Source organism: Salarias fasciatus, chromosome 2 (genome assembly GCF_902148845.1).
Source record: "Salarias fasciatus chromosome 2, fSalaFa1.1, whole genome shotgun sequence".
Classification (NCBI taxonomy): Eukaryota; Metazoa; Chordata; class Actinopteri; order Blenniiformes; family Blenniidae; genus Salarias; species Salarias fasciatus.
This window is the reverse complement of record NC_043746.1, coordinates 29,726,290-29,733,992: the sequence shown is the minus strand read 5'-3', so window position 1 is coordinate 29,733,992 and position 7,703 is coordinate 29,726,290. Positions and strand designations below refer to the sequence as shown.

The following is a 7,703-nucleotide window of genomic DNA, read 5'->3' as shown; positions in this document are numbered from 1 at the left end:
ATATATATATATATATATATATATATATATATATATATATATATATATATATATATATATATATCAGTGGCGGACCGTGCATTTCACATTAAGGCCTTCAGAACAGATCCGCCTGAACCAATCCACCTCTCAATAACTATTTTGTCTACAAAAAAAAAATCTTATTATGCAGATATGCACATAAAGAGTTGTTGCACAGCAGATAGATACTTGTGCAGCCAGAATAAATGCCTTTGCTGAAGTGCACAATTCTCCTTCTACATCTGTGCACATACAATGAGCATCAACAACTTAATAAAACAGCAATATTATTTAGGAAAAGAGGAACATTTTGCTCACCAAAATCCCGATTATTTGAAAACAAAATACATCCTCCTTTCCTTCCTCAAAAAGAGTTCAACTGCTCTGTCATATAGATTATCCGTGCGTTTCAGTTCCATAAAGCCAGGGCTGAAAGTCCAGCTTGTCCTGTGGTATTTCTGGCGTATGTTTTATTTCTCTTCATGTCTTTTTCTGCCTCTTCTTCTTCTTCTTTGGAATAATTGAGGTAGGCGACCAACAACTTAGGTGCATACCGCCCCCTACTGTATCTCTTGGTGAATGTAAATCAGAGGGCCTGGATACTCTGTTGTTAGAAGCTAGAAGGCGCTGAGTCGCCAACTCGAAATCTGATTGGTTGAAGCAACTGTCTGATTGGTTGAAGCAACTGTCTGATTGGTTGAAGCAGCTGTCTGTTTGACGCTTCACTTTACTTCACTGCGCCATCAGGAACAGATAGCGAAGGCCTCGGGCAGATTTCTTTGACCCTAGCAACAGATGATGCCTGAAATCTGATTGGTTAAATGATTTAATATGAAAAAAACATGTCTGGAAGCAGCGCAACCACGGGAAAACTATGAAAGGAACTGGAACATACCGTTTGGAATCATTTATTAATTATTTATGGAAAAAATATAATTTACATCAGTCTGTAATTCAGATAATTTTTAGGCCAGCAGAGAAGGCTTGCAGAGAAGGCTTTGCAGGCCCTGACGGCCCACCACTGATATATATATATATATATATATATATATATATATATATATATATATATATATATATACACACACATACATATACATATACATGGAGTTTTTTCTTGCCGGATGTGAGGGTCTAAGGCGGTGGTTGCTTCGTTTTGTCTCGTTACTGTGAATTTGACATATTAACATTATGCTTATTCACTGTTTTTATTTTTACCGACCAATGTAACATCTTGAAGCCCTCTGAGGCAACTGTTGTTGTGATACTGGGCTATACAAAAATAAATTGATTGATTGATTGATTGATTGATTGATTGATTGATATACGTGTGTGTGTGTGTGTGTGTGTGTGTGTGTGTGTGTGTGTGTTCTTGGTGTTGCTCTTCTTGTTCCGACGTGGAGAGAATGGAGAACAGGAAGTGGAGAAAAGAAGGATGTTTGCTTGACTTAGGGTCGATTTGGTTGCGTTTTGGGGTGACTTTCCGCGACAACGAGGTTCTGCTTGAGACGGAACTCCTGAAAACACTCGGATTCCGTCTCCTTGATGTTATAACACTGTTTTCAGTGTTTCTGCAGTTGTTGTGTGAACGTGAAACATCGCAGAAATGTGTTGTAGAGGACTATTTCTACACGCACTATCTCTTTACTATGAATAAAGGGCATTTTAATTTTGTTGCCGTAGCCATCCAGAGGAAATAGGGAGACCGGAGAAGAGATAAAACGTGATGTGACACATGGCAGGGAATGATCTATGGATTTATTTTTAACCAAAGAAAGGTGATGTGTGTGAACTCTATGGCGTGTTGGGAATTAACATCATTGCCTGTTTGAGGAGCTATGTTCTCTGCCTCCGTTCTTCTTTCTTCAACCCGACTTCAGGCTGCCAGTATCAGCTGCTGTGTTCAAAAGCGGTTTACCACGGCACTGTAATGTTATTCCAGCTTAGTGGTTGAGATATTCTCATCAGCACTTAATGTCGCTCAGCTTAACAGGAACAAGTGAAATATTATGAACAGTAAGCTGTGTTTAGAGAGCCTCATGCTTCAGCCCTCCCCACAGTCCCACCTCAACAAACTCCATCTATTTCCAATATTATATGGAATCACATATAAAAAGTCAGAGCTGGAGCCTTTTGAACACAGCTGAGAGAGGAAGACGACGTTACTGCTAAATCAATGGACGGGGCTTTACTGCTTCAACATATGGGAGTTTGGGAGTTAAATCTTGCTTGGTTGCTGATTGAATTTTACAGCCAGGGCCTTCAGGAGAGTGCTGAATGGTAATTACCCCAATGTAGGAACAACCGGAGTGGAAAGAAGTGCTAAAAAAGAAAAAGAGAATGGATAGCAGCGAGCCAGTCCTTGGGTGTAACCCATCTGCTTTGAAATGTGGCAAGTTTAAAAAAGAACAAGGGAAGCAATAAAGGACAAAATTGCAATGGAAGACACATCGTGGCTTTAGATTTTAATGGGGAATCTTTGCAGTGCAGGGAGCTGAACACTTCACACAGAAGGGACATTCCAAATTTCACTGTCAATTCAAACAGTTTAACTCAGCAGAGGAATAAAGACAGCTGGGAATCGTCTCAGGTCAACTGATGGAGTTTTGCTCATGGAAAAATTGATGCTTCTCATCAGGGTGTAGCTGTATTTGTGGATACGCCAGTGTGTAATTCTGAGGTGAACGGTACCATCGAAAAAGTAGAACTTCATGTCATGTCTACACACTCACACTATTGAGTTCACCTAACAGCTGGATGGGTAACAAACAACGATACAATCATCTTTTTGATCTGCTCAGTAAAATGATCATGATTTTAAACTCAAGAACTCAGCTGGAACTTCTCTGCTTCAACAACAGAACATCTGGTACAGATGTCCAGAAGTACATATGTGTTTTCCTGGAAATTTTAACTATCCTAGTAATACCAAGAGTATTCTGCCATTAAGATGACTAGCGGGTCACCCGTAAAACAAGTCCCGGAACAGATATGCCGTGGTCAATCCAAACTTTTGCTCCTGCACAACATTTCTGAATCACTCGATCACTCAAGGCTGTCCACTAGGGAGCAGCAGTTTCTCATCTGACCTTTAAAGCCCATCAGATTGCAGTTGAATGCAATCAGCCAAAATGCAAGTGGTACTGAAGCACACCTGGATGTTTCCACCCTGGGTCGAACAGGGGGCCCTTCGTGTGTGAGACAAACATGATGACCACTACACCACAGAAACTCTTACGCAAGCGGCACATGACAGCGTGGACACGTTTGACTCAGCTTACACAACCACGGCTGTGGTTTGAGCTTTGGAGATCACATTGTTTTGAGGACTTTGAGGACATCTTTATCACACAACATCCATGGGTTGACCACGTTGGACGGCTGTGATACTTCCAACTGAAAGCAGGTAGAAAAATTCCTTTTTAAATTTTGGGGAGGGAAGAAAAGAGTGGATTGCCTTGCTTCCCCGACTACATGACAATGCAACAGGTGTCATTCAACCACACACCCATGGAGTGACCATTTTACAGGTGAGAAGCCTATTGACCTCCCAGACTCATCAGCTGGAAGTAACACAGCCATCCAACCTTCTCAGCATGGTCACACACGTATTATTTTTGCTCTCAAATGCCCTTGTTGTTGAGCAGAGTGGCGCAGCGGGAGCGCGCTGGGCCCATAACCCAGAGGCCGATGGATCGAAACCATCCTCTGCTACTGCCCACTCTCTTGGCTCACACATTTCTTGGGCCCTGTTCCGATGAAAGCTGCGGCCTTGTTTGTTGGCACAGCCTTGGCCAGTTGCCTCTTCCGTGTTGGATGGCCATTGAAACTTGGGTCAGACGGGTAGTGTGGCCGAGCGGTCCAAGGCGCTGGATTAAGGTTCCAGTCTCTCAGGAGGCGTGGGTTCAAATCCCACCACTGCCAGTTGAGAAGCCTGTTGAGGCTTCCCTGATTCTTAACGAAGGAGTCTGCCAAGCCTCTCTGGTGTGTTACACCAAACCACGGGTCACCTTGAGAGCTCACCTTGGGCTTGTCTGCTTCAACAATGGCACAAGGTGCTTACATGTCCAGCCAAAAGCGCACTGATTTTTTGGACATCTGGGCCAGATAAGATGGCCTGTAAGCAGGCTGATCAGACTCCACTCCCCATCGGAGTGTACTCGTCACCTTTGAACAAACGCGCCAGGGTCAATCCACTGTCTTGTTCCTGCACAAAAATTCTCACATCCCATTTGTGATGACAGCTGAGTTGGACCTCTTGCTCTTCATTCGGGTGTCAATGACACTCTCAGTTACTTTGCATCACAAAGAAAACAGATCTGGACCGCACATCCCTGAAGGTCAGATTCCACCGGCGAGAGAATATATTCGCATTCCAGACTCATCACTTGGAAGTATTGAAGTCCTCCAACTCAGGGATGAAACATGTACGTAAAAACTCCAATGCAACCTGGAGTTTTAGGCTACGTTCACATCAGGGAAGCCCAAGACTTGAGTCTCTCTGGTGGGGGGAAGCGGAGAATCTTCACACATTCATTTGGTTTGGCAAACTTTCCAACTGCACTTTTGACAGAGGACCAAATGCGTGGCCATCGTCATCCAGTTACAACAGCTGCTCTTTTTGGTCCTCTGTCGCCTGAGACAGACATTGAGCAGACAGGCAGATGCAGAAGAAGTCCCAGCTTGCAGCTAACCAGAAACAACCGTGATAAACAGTCTTCCGATCACCTTTGAATGAGTGTGCGCACATCCTAACCACTCCCCATCTGCCCAAGAAACATTTCCTAGCTCACCTTCTTTGCACGTCTGCTTCCTCTGACTGCCGTTGCTCTTTATCCAACAGTTGTCAGGAGAGGACATGACGTGGAGAACAATGCATTTGAGTAGAACAGTCTGCTGTGGGGCTGGAAAGTCCGCCGTGAGGCCGCCATTTACAGGGGGTCCAGAGTTCCCCCGAAACACCCCCGCAATTTTGATCAGGGGAGCATTCACAGCTGCATAGATGATGAGCATCCTCCCAGAAAGTCCTGATTTGGTCCAAGGTGCAGATTTTACAGGGCTGGTGTGAAAGTGCCCCTGAATGCCTCTTTTCACACATTGACAACAGTCTTCCAGGTCGGGTGCATTATGGCTGACTTGACTGTACACTTTCGTTTAATTGACAACAACGACAAGTGCTCCTGCCGGGTTTCACTCCTCCAGCGTCTCAGGAAAAACACGATCCATTGGTGGCTCCATCATATCAAGCATGGCATTCCATTGTGAAATTTACACTGCACTCAACATCTGCAAAGGCTGTCCACTAAGGAGCAGGAGTTTCTCATCTGACCTTTAAAGCCCAACAGATTGCAGTCGAATGCAATCAGCCAAAATGCAAGTGGTACCGAAGCACACCTGGATGTTTCCGCCCTGGGTCGAACAGGGGGCCTTTTGTGTGTGAGACGAACATGATGACCACTACACCACAGAAACTCTTAAGCAAGCGGCACGTGACAGCGTGGACACGTTTGACTCAGCTTACACAACCACAGCTGTGGTTTGAGCTTTGGAGATCACATTGTTTTGAGGACATTGAGGACATCTTTATCACACAACATCCAGGGGTTGACCATGTTGGACGGCTGTGATACTTCCAACTGAAAGCAGGTAGAAAAATTCCTGTTTGAATTTTGGGGAGGGAAGAAAAGAGTGAAATCTCCACCATTGAGGAAGTTGGGGAAGCAAGGCAATCCACTCAATCACCTATCCATTGACACCAGCTGAGCTTGGCCACTTTCACTGAACTGGGGGTGTGGTTAAATCTATGTGATACTTTGGTTGAATACATGACAATGTAACAGGTGTCACACACCCATGGAGTGACCATTTTACAGGTGAGAAGCATATTGACCTCCCAGACTCATCAGCTGGAAGTAACACAGCCATCCAACCTTCTCAGCATGGTCACACACGTATTATTTTTGCTCTCAAATGCCCTTGTTGTTGAGCAGAGTGGCGCAGCGGGAGCGCGCTGGGCCCATAACCCAGAGGCCGATGGATCGAAACCATCCTCTGCTACTGCCCACTCTCTTGGCTCACACATTTCTTGGGCCCTGTTCCGATGAAAGCTGCGGCCTTGTTTGTTGGTACAGCCTTGGCCAGTTGCCTCTTCCGTGTTGGATGGCCATTGAAACTTGGGTCAGACAGGTAGTGTGGCCGAGCGGTCCAAGGCACTGGATTAAGGTTCCAGTCTCTCAGGAGGCGTGGGTTCAAATCCCACCACTGCCAGTTGAGAAGCCTGTCGAGGCTTACCTGATACTTAACGAAGGAGTCTGCCAAGCCTCTCTGGTGTGTTACACCAAACCACGGGTCACCTTGAGAGCTCACCTTGGGCTTGTCTGCTTCAACAATGGCACAAGGTGCTTACATGTCCAGCCAAAAGCACACTGATTTTTTGGACATCTGGGCCAGATAAGATGGCCTGTAAGCAGGCTGATCAGACTCCACTCCCCATCGGAGTGTACTCGTCACCTTTGAACAAACGCGCCAGTGTCAATCCACTGTCTTGTTCCTGCACCAAAATTGTCAAATCCCATTTGTGACTCAAGACTCGAGTCTCTCTGGTGGGGGGAAGCGGAGAATCTTCACACATTCATTTGGTTTGGCAAACTTTCCAACTGAAAAGTGATGACCACTACACCACGGAAACTCTTACGCAAGCGGCACATGACAGCGTGGACACGTTTGACTCAGCTTACACAACCACGGCTGTGGTTTGAGCTATTATTGAAGTTGAGAAGCCTGTCGAGGCTTCACTGAGACTGGTTGAAGGAGTCCGCCAAGCCTCTCTGGTTTGTTAGACCAAAACATGGCTCACATGGAGAGCTCTGGGACTTGGGACTTGTCTGCTTCAACAAAGGCGCTGGGATGAGGCCCCAGTCTCTCAAACACTGGTGATGACCTGGTGTGCTGGGAAACCTGTGACAGCTGATTTGCGGAACTGAAGCAAATTGCTTCATGTCACTGCTGTTCCTGTCAGCAGAAGGGTGAGTGTAGGCATTGGAGTAGGGTATGGATGCAGCATGTTTAGATTCAATTCAGATTCAGAAAACTTTATTGATCCCATAGGGCAATTCGTTTGCGGCACATCTCGAGTCGTTTCACACGTAAATACAACATGAGACAGTCCAGTTTAACCACAAGTGGAACTCAGGCTGAAAAATATTAAAACAAGCAATACAATAAACAATTTAGGAGCTGGAATTCAATAATTTGATTGCAGATGGCACAAAAGAGTTTGAAAAACGATTAATTTTCCTAGCTGGAGCATAATACCGGCGTCCAGAAGGCATCAAGATAAACTCTGGAGTCAGAGGATGAAGAGGCTGAGCCAAGATGCTGTGTGCTTTACTCAGCACCTGCTGCTCCCACAGAGAGTGCAAGTCCCTCAGTTTAACACCTGTGATTTTAGAACAGGTCTTGACAATGTTCTGCAGTTGGTTTCAATCCTTGTCTGTGAGGGACAAAAACAAACAGATAAAAGAAAATGTGAGTAAACTCTCAATAAACGAGCAGTAAAAATTATTTAAAAGAGTTTTGTTCACATTAAAAGAGTTCAACCTTCTTAACAAGTAGGTACGCTGCTGCCCACGTTTGACAATGTGCTCAGTGTTCATGTCAAATCTTAATTTGTTATCTATCAC

The 7,703-nt window shown here is 45.0% G+C and overlaps 4 non-coding genes across 4 annotated transcripts; 2 read left to right on the top strand and 2 right to left on the bottom strand.

The window, feature by feature from the left end:
* Positions 1–3,180: 3,180 nt before the first annotated feature.
* trnav-cac (transfer RNA valine (anticodon CAC)) lies at positions 3,181–3,253 on the bottom strand. The gene has a single exon. It is a non-coding gene; the product is annotated as a tRNA-Val (tRNA).
* A 610-nt stretch (positions 3,254–3,863) lies between these two features.
* On the top strand, positions 3,864–3,945 carry trnal-aag (transfer RNA leucine (anticodon AAG)). The gene has a single exon. It is a non-coding gene; the product is annotated as a tRNA-Leu (tRNA).
* Positions 3,946–5,420: 1,475 nt separating this feature from the next.
* Positions 5,421–5,493, bottom strand: trnav-cac (transfer RNA valine (anticodon CAC)). Its single transcript has one exon. It is a non-coding gene; the product is annotated as a tRNA-Val (tRNA).
* A 713-nt stretch (positions 5,494–6,206) lies between these two features.
* trnal-aag (transfer RNA leucine (anticodon AAG)) lies at positions 6,207–6,288 on the top strand. Its single transcript has one exon. It is a non-coding gene; the product is annotated as a tRNA-Leu (tRNA).
* Positions 6,289–7,703: the final 1,415 nt, after the last annotated feature.